Source organism: Colius striatus, chromosome 10 (genome assembly GCF_028858725.1).
Source record: "Colius striatus isolate bColStr4 chromosome 10, bColStr4.1.hap1, whole genome shotgun sequence".
Lineage (NCBI taxonomy): Eukaryota > Metazoa > Chordata > Aves > Coliiformes > Coliidae > Colius > Colius striatus.
Window position 1 is genome coordinate 23,866,197 of NC_084768.1, and position 15,806 is coordinate 23,882,002.

Here is a 15,806-nt window from a genome sequence, read left to right on the forward strand (position 1 = left end):
GCAACAGCTTCATTTTTAGTCTGGCTTTAGTAAATTATCAAGGTGGTTTTATTCCCCTCCAGTGGTATCTGCAATGACTCTTCCCTGGAGTAAACTCAAAACATCATCCTTGTAAGCCAGTGAATCTCATGTGCTTTTGTCAAAGGCTTTCAGCTCTTCTTTATCTGGGTAGCAGATAACTTTACAGAGGGCTGCTGTCTGGCAAGCCTTGCTTTCCTATAGGAAAGGAATGTGTGACTGAAAAACTGAACATGCAAAAATTAAATACACACTGTTGGATTTACACTTGTAGTAGCCAGTTTTAAGCCTCTATTACGAATCTCATCTGCTTTCCTCCTACCGTAGGGTAACAAATGAAGATAGGACATTTTATTTTGGTACTGACAGCATGTCTGTCTCTGATGATTAAAGCAAGATCTGTGCTCTAAGGAGATGAGGTGTGCCTCCACCTATGTTTCTCGTGTCTTGGGGCTTGGTTTTTTTTTTTCCTTTACTCTTCTATAACCTGTCAGGGAGTGATGAGAGTGAGGCTGCTCCATAAGGGAAAGTGAGCCAGGAATTCAGGGTGACCACATGCTGGCTAGTCATCTCACAAGCAGGGTGAGCAGCCTGGGGTTGGTGCTAGAATAGTCCCATTGACAGTCTGGTGATCAATGGACAAGTTCCAGATGACAGGCGTGGTCCAAGATGAGAGTGAGAGGCCAGTCCAACATGTCAGGATTAGCAGGGGACAGGGCTGTACACAGATTTCCCTCCAGCAAAGTTCAGTAAGGCCTGGGGGCTGAACTGAAAGGGAGCCCTGGGTGATGGGTACCTGCACAGAGGCCCTTGATGAGGCTGCTCAGGGCACTTAAGGCCTGCTGGTGTATTTGGGCCTTAACATGACTGTGCTGGAATAGGAAAGTCTGTTTGTATAATATAAGAATGGAAGAGTGGTGAAGTTTGTAGCTAAGGAACGGAGACTCCAAATTCCAGTTTTCTATGCCACCTTGCAAGGTTCACAGAGATGTTCAGTGTTTCTCTTCTGTAAAAAAGAAATGTGAGAGAATAAATTCAAGGATGTATCAGAATGGATATGTATCTGAGATGAGGAGAAAAAATGTTAAGCTACTTTTATTCTCTTCACTGGAATTCTGTTTTTAGAGGATGAAGGATGATGGAGGGGAGAAAAGAGTGGTTCTCTAACATCATCCAGCCCTGCTTGTTCAGGAGGGAGTGAAATGAGAGAACTCTGGTTTTGTTCTATGATCTCCATGCTTGGTCTTCTCTCTCTCCCTCTTTCCCTGTTGCATGTGAAGTATTTCATAAACTAAAAGGATGAAGGGAAATAATATTCTTAGTAGCTTAGTATTTGGAGGAGCAGAATATGTCAGCTGAGTTTCAGAAACTCACAGGTATATGAGGAGTGCCTTCAAATTCTGTGCATGGATAAGGTTTCTGTGACTCTTAAGCATTTCAACAAAACAGCAAATGATTCTCCAAGCAAGTGAAACCTCAGCTAGCACCATGTTTGGTGAGTTTTTGCCCACTTCTTTGCTATATCCTCAGCTGTATCACTCTCCTATTACTTTGATAATATGGATGGTGCTATACTGGTCTGTTTCACTATTTTTTTCAGCCAACAAGCTAGAAGGAAACAAAACCCTTGAGAAGCAACAGGGTCCAATTTTCACTGTCAACAATGAAGCCTCTGTTCTTTTCACACTGAAATCCCTGGCAAAAGTCCCAGTAGTTAGATCTGGATTTCTCCCTCCTTAAAACAATATTCTTCCTTTTGTGCTTTATCCTCTGCTTGTCAGAATCAGCTGATTATGAGCTCCTGCACAGATGACATTTTATCTTCAGTACGCAGGAAGGAGGCATGAATTAGGGCTTAGAAAAAATGTTCAATAATTAGCTACAGAGGAAGGAAAACATCCAAAAAAAGTACACGGAAGGAATTGACTTACTTCGTTTGACTGGGCTGGAAAGTTCAACTGTAATGACAGTAGTTAAATTAATTATGATGATTTAGTGACAAGGAAGCTAGCTTATCCCCAAATGATGTGTATTATTTTTTAACCACGATGAAGGAACTGTACACTGCTGCTGCTGTTTTGCATCAGAATCCTAGGTATCATGTATTCCTCAAAACTTGGACACTGTGCACTCATTCAGGGTGTGATGCATGATGGAACAATTTGATCACACACTGTCGTGGTTTGGCCCAGCTAGCACAACAGCACCACGACAGTTTCTCGCTCGATGCCCCCATTCACCCCCACCCTCGTTAAGATGGCGGAGGACCCAGTGAAATGGGAGTAAAAAGATAAGCAAGATTGTTGTGGATTGAGACAAGGGCAGGGAGGGCTCACTGCCAATTATGGTTCTGGGCAAAACAGACTCTAGTACTCGACTTAGAGAGGAAAGTAGGAAAGTTTATTCTACAAGAAACAGAACAGAATAAAAGCCAAAAGGGAGTAGGATGATGAGAAAATTACAACCAGCACTTTAAGATCTCCCTCCCCCATCCCTCCTTTCTTCCCGGGCCCAGCTCACTGCTCCCGATATCTCTACCTCCTCCCCCCACAACAGCTCAGGGGGGCAGGGAGTGGGGGATGTGGTCAGTCTCTCACAGATGGGCTTTGCCGCTTCTCTCTTCTCAGATGAGGATGACTCCTGGCATTCTTCCCCTGCTCCAACACGGGGTTCCTCCCCCGGAACACAGTCCTTAACAAACTTCTCTGGTGTGGGTTGTTCCCAACAGCTGTGGCTTCTGCCGATACAGGGTCCCTCACACGGGACACAGTCCTTGGTGAATATCTCTGACGTGGATTCTTCACCGCGGTTGCAGTTTCTGCAGTTGCAAGGTCCCTCTCTCGGGACAAGGCCTCTTCTGGGCATAAGTTTAATGAGCTGCTTTGTCGTGGGTTCCTCCCCACAGTTGCAGCTGTGGATATTGGGTCCCTTCCTTGGGACAGGGCCTGCTCCGGCCATAGTGATAAAGGGCCCCTCCTTCGGGACAAGGCCTCCTCCGGCCAAAATCACTGTCCCTGGCTCGGGGCCTTTAATGAAGTGAATCGCTGCCCCTGGTCCGGGGTCAGCTTTAGCAAAATGAGTCTCTGCCCCTGATGCGGGCTCATTATCAAAATGAGTCTCTCCCGCTGATGTGGGGTCTTTAAAGAAATGAAAATAAATCTCAGCTTCACCAGTTCTCTCCATAGAATGCAGGGGAGTCTCTGCTACAGTACACCTCCTCCCTTTCATCACTGACCTTGGAGTCCGCATGGTTGTTTCTCTCACCGTTCCTACTCCTTGCACCACCACCAGCCAGAAGAAGAGAAGAAGGGGCAGAAGAAGGAAAAGAAGATGGAGGAAAACACCTCCCCTTCCGGCTTCTTCTTAAAAAGTGATCGTGGAGGCGTCTAATTGGCTCAGCCCCAGAAGTGAGCCTTTTCTGAGCTGGAGAGAGTTGTGAGCAACTTCTTGCAGGAGCCATCTTTGCAGCCCCTTCCCCCATACCAGAAAAGGCTGTCATGTCAAACCATGACACACACTAACTTTTAAACCAGAGTTTGGGTAAATGTTCAGAAGGTTCTTATGCACTGGTATCTGATACACAGATTAGTTTCCTGAGCAATAAGAGGTTTGAGAGTCTTCAAACTTTTCGGTTTTTTGCCACCGTTGTGAAGTCAGGCTGTAACTCACTAGCAGCATCTGCCAGCGTAGCTGTCAGTTGTGGGTGTGAAGGGAAGGAACTCAGGTGGTCAAAGGGGCCACACCAAAATAGTGTAATAAAAGCGTAACTAAAATCGCCACAAACATTTATAGCAGTTTTGCTTTGTTTTAGTACACTAATAAAAATGGGGTTTTGCCACGTATAACTTTGTCTGCATACAACACTGCTGTAATGGTTTACAAGTTTCCCTGTATCACTAAAATGTTCCTTACAGTCAGGACTTGATGTCATTTTTATGGACTATGTACTCAGTTCTGCCCCCTGGAACAAAGGAACAAACCACATGCATCCAATCCTGTCCTGCAGGAGCCCTAAGCATAGCTCTTCCTCTCTCACACCAGGCAGAGCTGCTTTGTGACCTCTGTCTTCCTCTAAAGTTCCTTCCATGTAACCTTTTTTCTTACACCCTTCCTTTCTACTTTAAATTTGGTTGCTTATGAAAAAAAAATGTAAGGATAATACCAGATAGCTACTCTGTCTACTCCTCTTTTCTGCCTCTGTTTTGAAATAACAAGAAATGCTTTGACAGCTAAGAGCCTAGGTGAGATGAAGTTGCTTAACCCATGGAGTATGGCAGTGGCTGCAAGTAATGCATGGTATCTTGAACCTTTCCTATAGAGGCTTTCACCCCAGGTGCTGTTACATCAATGACTCTTAATGTGCAATCTATTATCATGTTTCACTGCAACAGTCTAATGAGTTGCAGTAATCTAGCCTGGAGGTCAGAGATGAAAGGCTTGCTGTCGAAGCTGCTTATTGAACTTGATTCCCCCATCTTTAGAAGATCAGAAAACTCATCCACCGAGAGGATGACCTTTGCCAGGTCACAGAGCCTGATGGGCAGGTTGGCCTGTGCAAATCTGAATTCCAACACTTGGAAGCAGATAGGAGTAATTTCGTGTTTTCAGTAAGACAAGGCTACTCTGTACTTTCGCCGGTTTAAAAGGCTAACACAGGAAATGCTGCATCTTTATTTGAAAAGAAAATTGAATATAGAACAGAACATTTTCAGAACATTTTCAGATTAGTATGCTGAGAGGTTTGGGCTGCAGTACCTCATTGGGCAAAATGAGATCATGTTTTTACATGTCTGCTCCAGTCCTTCAGGCTGACCTAACGAAAAGGGAATAGAAAAGATGCAACAAAGGAACCATCGATACTGAGACAATTCAATTAGCTTTTTTTTTTTGCTTCTAAAAAAATTGCCTGAGTAGAGAATAAATAAAGCCAACAGCCCAACTCCAGAAAGCCTTGGCAAAACTGTAGTTTGCTCAGGTTTCCTGAGGCTTTAAAGATTATGATGCAAAGGTACCTCATAAAGCTGTGTGTGATTTGTAGGAAGGAAAGAGTTCGAAAAAAGAGATTCTATAGGTGTATCTCTCATCCTTGACAGGTGAGCTTCAAAGACACAAAACTGGTAGCATAAACTTAATGTCCTGTAGAAGTCTCTTCCTTTAGTATAAGCAATGTTTTAAAACCTCAGTATTGTGATTGATTTTGACAATTAACCACATGCATTTGAATACTGTTTGTGGAACACACGTATGAAGTGTCTAAGGTCCCTTCAGGTGAGAAGTTTGAGATTTGTGCTCTTTCAGAGCCAATTAGATTTTGGCCAAAGGTCTGTGGAAGAAACAGAAACACCTTCTCCACGCCTCTTTATTTCATAGATGCCATGTAGTTGGGATTTTGTTCTCACTGCTTCCTTTGATTTGTCACATAGACAAATCAAAACCTACTCTTTATTTATTGAAGCTAGCAAGAGTGTGCTACAGACTTAATTCAGGATATGGACTCAAATCCTTCCCTGGAGCAGAGTGTAGTACTTTGTCATTTGCAAACACTTGGAAGCACAGTGCATCAGAGCTCCTGTAAACAAGAATAAATTCAAGGAAAATTTTGAATTACATGTGTAGTTTGAATGAATACATTGGAATCAGAGTAGCACACAGCAAGATGAATCTATCCATCATGGGCATTTAGTGTAAAGCCTGTATTTGGTTTTCTTTACTATCCACATAGATTCGATCAACATAGCAGTTCTGTCATTTGCTAAATACATGGGTTCTGCTCTCCGGGACACTAGCTCATCAGTTACCAAGTGAGCAGCCTGTCACAGGGCCTGCACAGATCATTTATAACTGTCACGTACCCAGAGATCAGAATCTTCCCAGAGTCTGATCCTTTGATGGCTGGTAAATAGGTTAGTGGTACCTGCTAACAGGCCTTGCTGCTTAGAAGGGAGGGATCTGGACCTGAAACTGAGACATGGAACTAACTAGAAAGTTTGGCTCTCTTAAAGTTAGATGTTAGGCACCAGACTGCAGCACAGTAAATTTAAATTTTTTGTATTCATTTTCCATTGATGTCTGAAAACACAGGAAATCACCTCAACTCATTGGTTTTGGGATTCCTTCTCTTCAGTCGTAGTCTGCTCTGCTTCTTTAAAAGAGCTGCAGGAAAGGAAAGGAATGGAAGTCACATTATGAGCTTGGACTAATGTCTAAGCAAAATCTAGGCGCAACAAACAAGTACTAAGAAAGCTGCACTACCTGAACTGATCCATTGCCACATCTCCAGAATGTTTTGTCAAGCTCCTTCAGATGCCAAATGACTGTGTGAGTTATAGGGTGCATTTTTTTGTTGTTATTGCCAAGGGTTTATTTTGATTTGGTTTGTTTTTTTCTTCCATGTACCTGCTCTCTGGAAAACTATGAATTTACATCTTTTCCTGTCTGTGCCTTGAGTTCTTCCATTATTTTCTGGTCCTTAATAAGTTCCTTAAATATAGTTGGATGCTAATTTGCAATCATAAATGTTTTGGATCTATCTTAAAGGGATTTGGGGTTTTCGTGCACAGTTTGGTGCATTCAGCTCCTGCTGTGGTGCCTTGTTCTTTCCTTCTAGTGCCTCTAGAGAGGCAAGGAGATTCCTATATCTTAGAAACTCTGACGTGTCATGTATTTGATCCATAATTTAGACTGAGTTCTGTTTTGTTTTGTATCTCTCAAAGATTATTGTTTTTATTATTTGAGTGGCTGATACATTTGATTTCAACAGAGGAGGCTGTACAGTGGCTGCATGTAGTTCTAAGCCAAAATTTGCCAGGGATTTTGTAGTAATGCCAGATGCCATAGATTAAGTGTGCTTTAAGGACACGTCAAAATGCTCCTGGTTATTTGGATTACAGATTACAGGTGAGCTGCAGTGGGAGGATGATCACACCTCTGGACTTACCTGCGTGTGTCCTTTCTGCAACTGGGAATTTTGCCTAGGCAGGCCTTGAGACCTCAGAATGTCTGGTGACCTGTCCATAACATCACCTCCTGCATGCTGTCAAAGAGACAAGTTGTTAATGTGTTTCTGTTGCTATTTCTTAGGCCAGGTGCAGCATGTGCTTCATGAGTATGTCACTGTTGTTACACTAAGCAGCATATGTACATGTATTCCTGCACTAGGAATCCCAGCACACCTCGCAGAGATCCAAATGAAATCTGTTTCCAAGGGAGACCCTGTCACAGCCCAGCAGATCTCACTAATGCAGGACTGGTTTGGGTAATCAGACTGATAGTTCTTATTCTGAATTTTGCACCATTACACTTAAATAGCTCCCCTAAGAACTACAACTAGCTGCTTGTTCTTTCACACCCTTCAAATACGTGAGGATGACACTGCATTTTCACTTCCCCCTCCCTACCCTGACAGCCTTGATCCCAACCGTATCTCCATGTTCCCATATCATTCATGTTTTCACATTTTATAGTCCAATGAGTTTGTCAACATCTTTCTGTGACTATGCTAGAAAACTCATAATTGTGTGATTCTGTATGAACGAGTTGTTTCAGTGCGTTTTCCCACTGAGGAAGGAAATGTCAAACTTCCACAGTGTCTTTGCTTTTCACTGCTGAGGTCAAACCCTGCCTGAACACTAACATACTTTCCTGCATGTTAATTTTAGTTAATAGCTATTCAGTAAAACCATGCATCCAGCTCAAGATATATAGCACAAATTAAGCTGAACGCCCAAATAAATTCAGCAACAGACCCTGGCCTCAGTGGGCTCTTTAAGTCCAGTGTAACATGCATTTACATTGTTTTATTTCTCTCTCAAACTGTAACTTGCTCCCTGTGGGGTTACATTGAGTTAGTTTCATTTTCACATTGTACTGGCACCATGATAGTCTTGCATCTAAATAGTCTCATTTCATTTTGATATCATGATGTCATCTCCACAGAGGAGTATTGAGAGTGTCTGGAGAATTTAGTGATAATACCAAGGCAGAGTCAAGCAGCACTACCCAAGCTAGCCAGTTGGCTAGGCACATTGCTGTGCCTGCATAGTAAGCTCAGCTTCAGTTTCTGAGCCCAGCCCTGTTCTCTGGACTGATAATACAATGTATTTTTATATCCTTGGAACTCTGTTCACTCTCTCACTGCTGGAAGCATGTGTGTGGGAAACAATGTCTCTGGGAAAGCTAATAGTTTTGGTCATGTGCTGGGAAAGGACACAGGCAGGACTGGTTCTCTGTTGTCAATGTTTCTCCATGGCTGCAGCCAGGGGAGAATTTTCTGTGTTGTCTACTGATGACTGAAGCTATGGACTGGAAAATTCCACTGAGGGGGCAAGGAAGCCCAAGTCCAAACCCCAGGTGCCATAGAATATAGGTTACTCTGACCTACCACCTCGCTCTTCTGGAGCCAGGAACAGCTAGACATAAATGAGCAGATGCCCAGAGTCCTCTGAGAAACATGTACACACAGTTGCTGCAGTGCCCCAAGTACCCTGAATACCATGGTAACGCAAAGCACTTCCAACTCAAAATGTCAACTTCCTAATGGCAACCCTGTGCATCTGTCTGCAGTCTGCATTTCATAAACCACTCACAAGTTGTGTCCTACCACATGAGAATTTGTGCTAGACCACCTTCTCCCAGCTCACGGAAGGAAGGATCCAAGTTTCAACTGTTAATATCATGTCTTCTAGGCCAGAATGCAGCTCTGACTTGGCCCTACACTCTCAGCTCCAGCAAGAGCCTTGACTCCATGGCAGCAGCAGAGCTGGTACTTTAGGTGAAGGGTTTTTCTATTTATAGAGCTGCCATTAAGTCAGTCTAACAGAGTCATACAGTGTTTACAAGATTAGGTACATGACTGCATCCAAAACAAACAGATTCTCACTTCTTGGTGGAACATTCATTTCGAAGATAAACCATAGATTTAATGTGCGTTTCTTTCTCTACTGCTGTAAGGTTTCCAGGGACAAATTCAATCAGGCTGTTTGACTCTAAAGGTGAAGTATTTGTGGTTAGTGTTTTTCTTTTAATTATTTTGTTTAAAAATAAATGAATTCTGTAGCTTTTAGGCTTGAGGGTGAATGGTTTGGATTTAATTCTCTCCAGAAGCGGTGTAAACCTACAAAAGCAATTCTAAGATGCTGGTTTTAGGCATTTCTAGAATGATGCAAGAATAAAGCCATTTGTTAGAGCTACCTCTGGGATCCAGTGCCTATATACATTTGTCAAAGGACACAATATTGAATGCTTCATTTTCCAAACACTAGGCCAAGATAAATTATATCAGGATGTTGAGCCTTCCTGATATAAATCAGTGGCATATCGGTAACAGGATTCGGCTTCCCTCTGAAATTTTAAAGTAAATGTGCTAGGATCCTTGGGGGAAATAGTAGGTTTCATTTCATGGACTTCTGCAGGGGATATTGTCAGTGGAACCTGCTTTTTAATCTGGCCGATAGACTAATGGAAAAGTAAGTGTAAAAAGACATGAACCAAAAGCGATTGGAATGATGCTTTGGAAGAAGTCTTTCTCACTGATGAAGCAGTGTGAGCATTTGGAAGCACATGCAGAACTGATGCAAGTTCCTTAAGGTTAGAGAAGAAGAAATAAATGCTTTTTAAAGGTCAGAAGAGACCTGGAAGTTAAACTAAATGGGGAAAGAAGACAATATATGGAACTATTTGTTGCACTAGTCTTTGACTTGAGAGGCCTGGGGCCAAATCTTATTCTAAGCCTTAAATAACAATTAGTTTGGTGGTTTGATTCTAAGCTTCACTTTCCACATCAGGCACAAGTGAATTTCTGATTTCTGTTTGCTAGGATTGACGTTTCATATTGATTTTGAAGTACTTCTACTCACTAACAAGTGTCTCCGTAACACTTTCATGGACTCCCTTTGAAGGCTGACTCTTCACTTACGCTCTCAAAAGAGTATCTGTAAATTTTCTGTGACATTCATGTTCCTCGCAACCTGGAAACAGTCAAGGTTTGAGCTTTATGCTCTATGGCTTTGAGATCATTGTTCTCCTTAAAGACAGAGTACTGAATCTGCTTTTTTTTCCCACTTTTAATTTGAAAGCAAATTCTGCAGTGGCTGATATTGTCTCAAGACTTTAAACCCCTATACACAAGTACCAGGTAGCTAGCTACGTGAGCCAAAGATCACTGGAGTCCTTATTATCCCTTACTTGGACACCCAAGATGCAAAGAAGAGTTGGATTCATCTTATCCTCTGCGTATACTACACATCAGCAGTAGGTGCACAATTCCTCTGCTGGCTTCTGCTGCAGTGAGACACTGTACAAAGATGTGATAAACATGCTAAAAGGGAGAAGAGTGAATAAATGAGGCTGTACCCCAGATGACAGAGGTAGTGAAGATTAAAAATGGAGAAATAAGCAAGTGGAAACAAAAGAAATGGAGAATTTCAACAAATACTGAAAACATGTGACAGATTGGCATGTGTTGCAGTGGATAAACCATCCAGTAACAAAAATGGCAATATAACAAAACCTCATGAACCCATGTATTGGGTTCACTTTAGAGACTATCAAAGAAATAGACGTGCTTTCCCACACTTTAACCCCAAGGAGTGCAAGAATAAGTAGGTCAGAGGCCAGGCACTATACCAAAGAGCCCTCAGTTAATTTCATTGCTTTGTTACAGGCTTCCTGTATAACGCAAGAAAATCACTGCTTGTAGTTATGCTCCCATCCAGCAGTAGTAAAGTGGTATAATTGCTTCTTTATCTCAAAGGAATGTGAAAATATATATCTTATGAACTGCAGAGCTGATTGGTGTCAACAAGGACCAAAATGTGCTTCATGGTATCATGACAAGTCCCTTGCTATATGCATGCAACTTTTTGTTCTTGTTTAAAACCAGAGAAGGTAAGAATATTTTGGAAAGAAGATGTTGGGACATTTTGTCTTGAAGTACTGTCAATGTCACTACAGGACCCACCTCTCTTAACTCATACTTGAAAAGGGATTTTTTTCCCCATCAGCTCCGTGAAGATTTTCAGATTGGACTCACTGATTCCTAAAGTCTGTGTTTCATTGTAAATTAATATTTTACGTGTAGCTGTCTGCCATGTAATGTGAATTAATGCTAGCCCTCAGTGACTACTTTTATTTATACTCTCCAGGGTTTAGTGGCTCATAGAATTATAGAGTTGAATTCAACTAAGTAAAAAAAAAGGAGAATGGGAAATCATACTCTTACTAATACTGAAAAATGTTTATACTGCTGCATATTTCTACTTCTTTTATAATAAACCTTGTTTTATTCATGCTTATTAAAATATTTTCCAGGGTAATAATTCATACAATGCAAAGCATCTCCCTTCTCTTTTGTATTTAATTACACTGAAATTATTTGTATACTGATGGCAAGTACTTTCATGGATGAAAGCAGATAAAAGGGATAGATGAATCAATCACGGAAGATAGGAAAAACGTGTATTAGCAACAATCTTACAGCTTTAAAAACTGGGGCAAGCAAGAACTTGATACTGTCTGGTTACACTTACTACTGTTACTGTACAAAAACACAATATTTAAAACAGAACTTTGCTTCCAAACCTTTATTGAAAGAACAGAACTATTAGGTTAGCTGAAAGGAGGTCAGGCTACCAGACAAAAGGCCACATTGCCCTCTGGTAGAGTCACTGATGACCGAAATGAACCTGGAATCCTAGGGTGGTCAGATATCCTTAGTTTAAGTAATCTGTAGAATTAACAGATTAGTCATCATCTGAACAACTTTTGTTACAAATTATAGTGTTCATAGCATAAGAAAGTTGATCTTTTTATAGATTTTAAAATCTTGGCCATTGCAGCTTCTCTTTAATACTTTGACTTATTAAATCTGATTGTTAGTCTTCATGAAAACATTACATTGGAATCATAGAATGGTGGAAGGGACCTTTAGAGATCATCTAGTCCAATCCACCTGACAAAGTAGGTTCACCTAGATCAGCTCACAGCTCCTCAATCTCACAGCTCCTCCTCATCTTTATTATTTCCAAACCCTTAATATTTACTTCTATCCTTACTGGTGAATAATGACTTTCTGAAAGTGGAAACAGATTATGAAATCAAATCAAAGAGCATTCAAGCCAAATTCTGCTTTCACTGACACCAGTATAAACCCAGAGGCACTCAAATGGATTACAGATTTACATGATGTAACTGAAATCCAAATTTTGCCCCTAGTCTTTAACATCTCATTAGAGATAAATGGCCTTTTAGCTAATGAAAACGTAGCATTTTTGTTAACAGCTTCAGAATGAGATACACCAAGTGCTACATTGCCTTGTTAACTGGAATATTTACTTGCCTTTTTCCTTTGGTAAAACATGGACACTCTCGTAGTTGTTCCATAGTGAAATAATTGAGCTATAAAATCCAGACACTGCAAACATGCTTGTAGCATCTAAGAATAAGCAAAATGCAACTATAAGCAACTAAGTCCTACTCAAAACTGGCTGAAAACAAAACTGTAAAGAGTAATGCCATTTTAGGTTCCCCAAGGCCAAATGGGGCCATATGCTTTTGTATGAGATTTTTCAAAACCTCTTGCTCCACCCCAACTGGAATTTTGGTTCAATGTCAGCAAATGTGTAGTGGACCTTGAAAAGTGAGTGAGCATATCAAGAGTGTGAATGTCAAGTTGAATGAAGGGTTTTGACTTCTTCTGAATCCTAGCTCTTTTTTTTGCTTCTGATCAGTTTGATTAAGCCTTGACAAGTTCTAGGGAGAAGCAACCTTTCCCTCCCTATATACAATAGAAAATATTGGAAGCAGTGTATTTTGTTTGTTTGGCTCTGGAGTTTTCCATTTTCCAGACTCCTCTTATCTGTGAGGATATAAAATATCCCTCTCGTCTTCGTTTCATCTGTTACCAGAAAATATTTCCACTTAAATATATATCATTAAAGTCTTCCTTAGCGCTTTATTACAGCATCTTTACCTGCTCTGTCGGAGAGCAGCAAAAGCCCACAGCTCTCTGAGGGTTGGGAAACCAATATATCCCTTTATATCACTGTATCCCACAGTACCTATTTGAGGCAAACAGGTCCAAATAGGAGTCCAGATCATTAGACATGATGATGACAAGACATGTCCTGAGATCAAGCCAGGAAATCTATAGGTCAGGATCAGCACTTGCCACATGGACCCATATTGATGGTGCAGACCTAAGGTCAAGCCAGGAGGTTACTGTATAGAGCTGAATCAAGGCACACCAAAGCCAGGATCAGCTACAGTCACATTGAAAACCACCACTTCTCCAACATACCTCAGAAAGGAGTTTTAATAGAGTTTGTGGCTTCATGGGTGTGGGTGGAAGCTCCAGGTGAAGCTGGTCAGGGCCATTAAGGATTTTAAGTGCCCTCAGAACCCTGACAGTCTAGCAGATAATTGATAAAGGTATGTGCCAGGTAGTGGAAATGGTAAACCTGTATTTTGTAGTATACCAGGGTTCAGTAAATCTGTAAGAGTTTTAAACTGTTGAATGGGATTCAGGTGGGGTAGTTTGATTCCTCTAGTTGTCACAAGCAGCACATAGAACTGGTGTGTTTCTATTCCTGGCTAGAGCAAATCATATCACATTTATGTTGCTTTGATTTCTCCCTGTTGTCCTTTTTTGCTTGGAAGTTCTTTGCTTTGGGAGTTAATTCTTGCTATGTATTTGGAATGTTTACTAAAAAATGTTACCTGAAAATGTTAAGTGCTTCTGTACTTCAAATCACAACTTGATAATAATACTTTTGAGAAAACATGACTCGTATGTTTCTGTAGGGAAAAATAGTTTCTATTGCTTTGATTTGTTATCTGTTCTGATTAACTTCTTGTATATGTTTGTTTAGGTCTTGAGTACTTGACTACAGTGTTAACAGTGGGGTCAAACCCTGTGTTTGGTTTTAGACCAAGTACAATTTGTAGAGCATGCCTTTGTGGACTTCTTCTTCCAAGTATTTAAGTAACATAGCAGTTAAATGAAATATGGACATTTGTCTGTATGTGTGCAGGATCAGGTGAGTCTGTGTTACATTAGCTACCTTAGAAACAGTTTTTAACCAACTTTAATACTCACCGGTGGCAGTAGAACTGATATTAAAGCATTGAGGATGCTTTGCACGTATTTCCATGTGTTTTCAGTCTCTGAGTTTTGCTTTCCCTTTGTTGCTGTGTTATTAGGTATGGTGACTGATAACTCAAAAAACAGAAGAGTGATTTTGCTGTCTTTTTCTCAAAATCTGATTATTAGGTTAAAGTCAAACATTTCTACTTTCTATTGTATTTATAAAAGCAATGGTAATAAATATTGACAAAGCTAAACAGCCTCTGGGAAGGAGCAGCCTAGAATTGCTATGCAAACATGCTTTAAAAATTACCTACAGACAATACTGCTGTATTAAAATAATAATCCAAATGAGAGTACTTGCTTGAATACGACTTGTTTTCCTTCCCTATACATTGAGGAATAATGATGGATCTTGTGCTAGTTTTGAATGAAAATATCAGTTGGGGAGTGGATTTACATAATAAAATTAATAGAGCATGGAAAGCTTTCAGCATTGCTTTCTGGTTTTCCTCTGCATGTCACAGAAGTTGTATTTAAAAAGACAGATGATTGCAAGTTTGTTTAGGAAAACAAATCCTCTGGGCTGCATGTATGAGGGCTTTACATATAACAGCTGGCCCAGCTCACAAAACACTCTGGTTCCTCCTTTTCTGTTCCTATGAAGAAAATCTACAATTGTGCAGAGTGCCATATGTGGGGCAAAATGTCATTTATGCACTTGTTCATATTTATTAGACTGCTGCTCTCCATGTAGTGATGCCCTTCTTAGCTATGCCCTCTGGAGTGCACCACCAAAGAGGAGATGGATTCAGACATCTGTTATCCTTTCCAACACAAAAATTTATTTTCTTGCATTTACAAGGCAAAAATTTTGCAGGAAAATAATGTACCACCATAATTAACCAATGATTAATCATTTCATTTTTATTTGTATCTGGACTTTCTGTTACCAAAAAGTAAACCTAGCAGTGTCTTTTTCCAGTGGTGCAAGCCAATAGATCTTCTTCCAGAGTCTGATGAGCAAGGGACTAGTATTCTTGAAAGACCTAGGTCTGGAAAGCCTGCTTTCTCCTACATCATAAGGTTGTGTCACTTAGTTCCAGAAAAACTCTTTCACTGTTGAGGTGAGGGAGCCCTGGCCCAGGCTGCCCAGGGAGGATGTGGAGACTCCTTCTCGGGAGGTCTTCAAAACCCACCTGGACACATTCCTGTGGGACCTGCTTTGGCAGGGGGTTTGGACTGGATGATCTCTAAAGGTCCCTTCCAACACCTATCATTCTGTGATTCTATGACTCACTGCTCCCTCCAGAGCTGCAAACATCCCTCTTTACAGTGAGCAGTAATGGAGTTTTTTTACTGCCCTTGAAAATCATACCCAAAAATCTACGGCTCTCTATAAAATGGAAAGGAGGTCTGTTTTGTTGAGCTGATCAGATGAACAAACAGCTAAGCTTCATGAGATAAAGACCACGAGAAAAGGGGGAAGAGAAGAGTGGTTTCAACATCCAAGCTGCTGGTTTGTCACACATGGACCCCTTCATTTATTCACCCCTGCGCCACAGCCTTCCATCTGAAAAAAACTGTCAAAATGATGTCTGATCCTGTCATGAAAATGTCTTATATTTATGCCTGATGCTTATTTTACACTCTTCATTCATTATTCTGTAATGATACCGTTTTTGTCGTGGTGTTGAGTTGCTGTTTG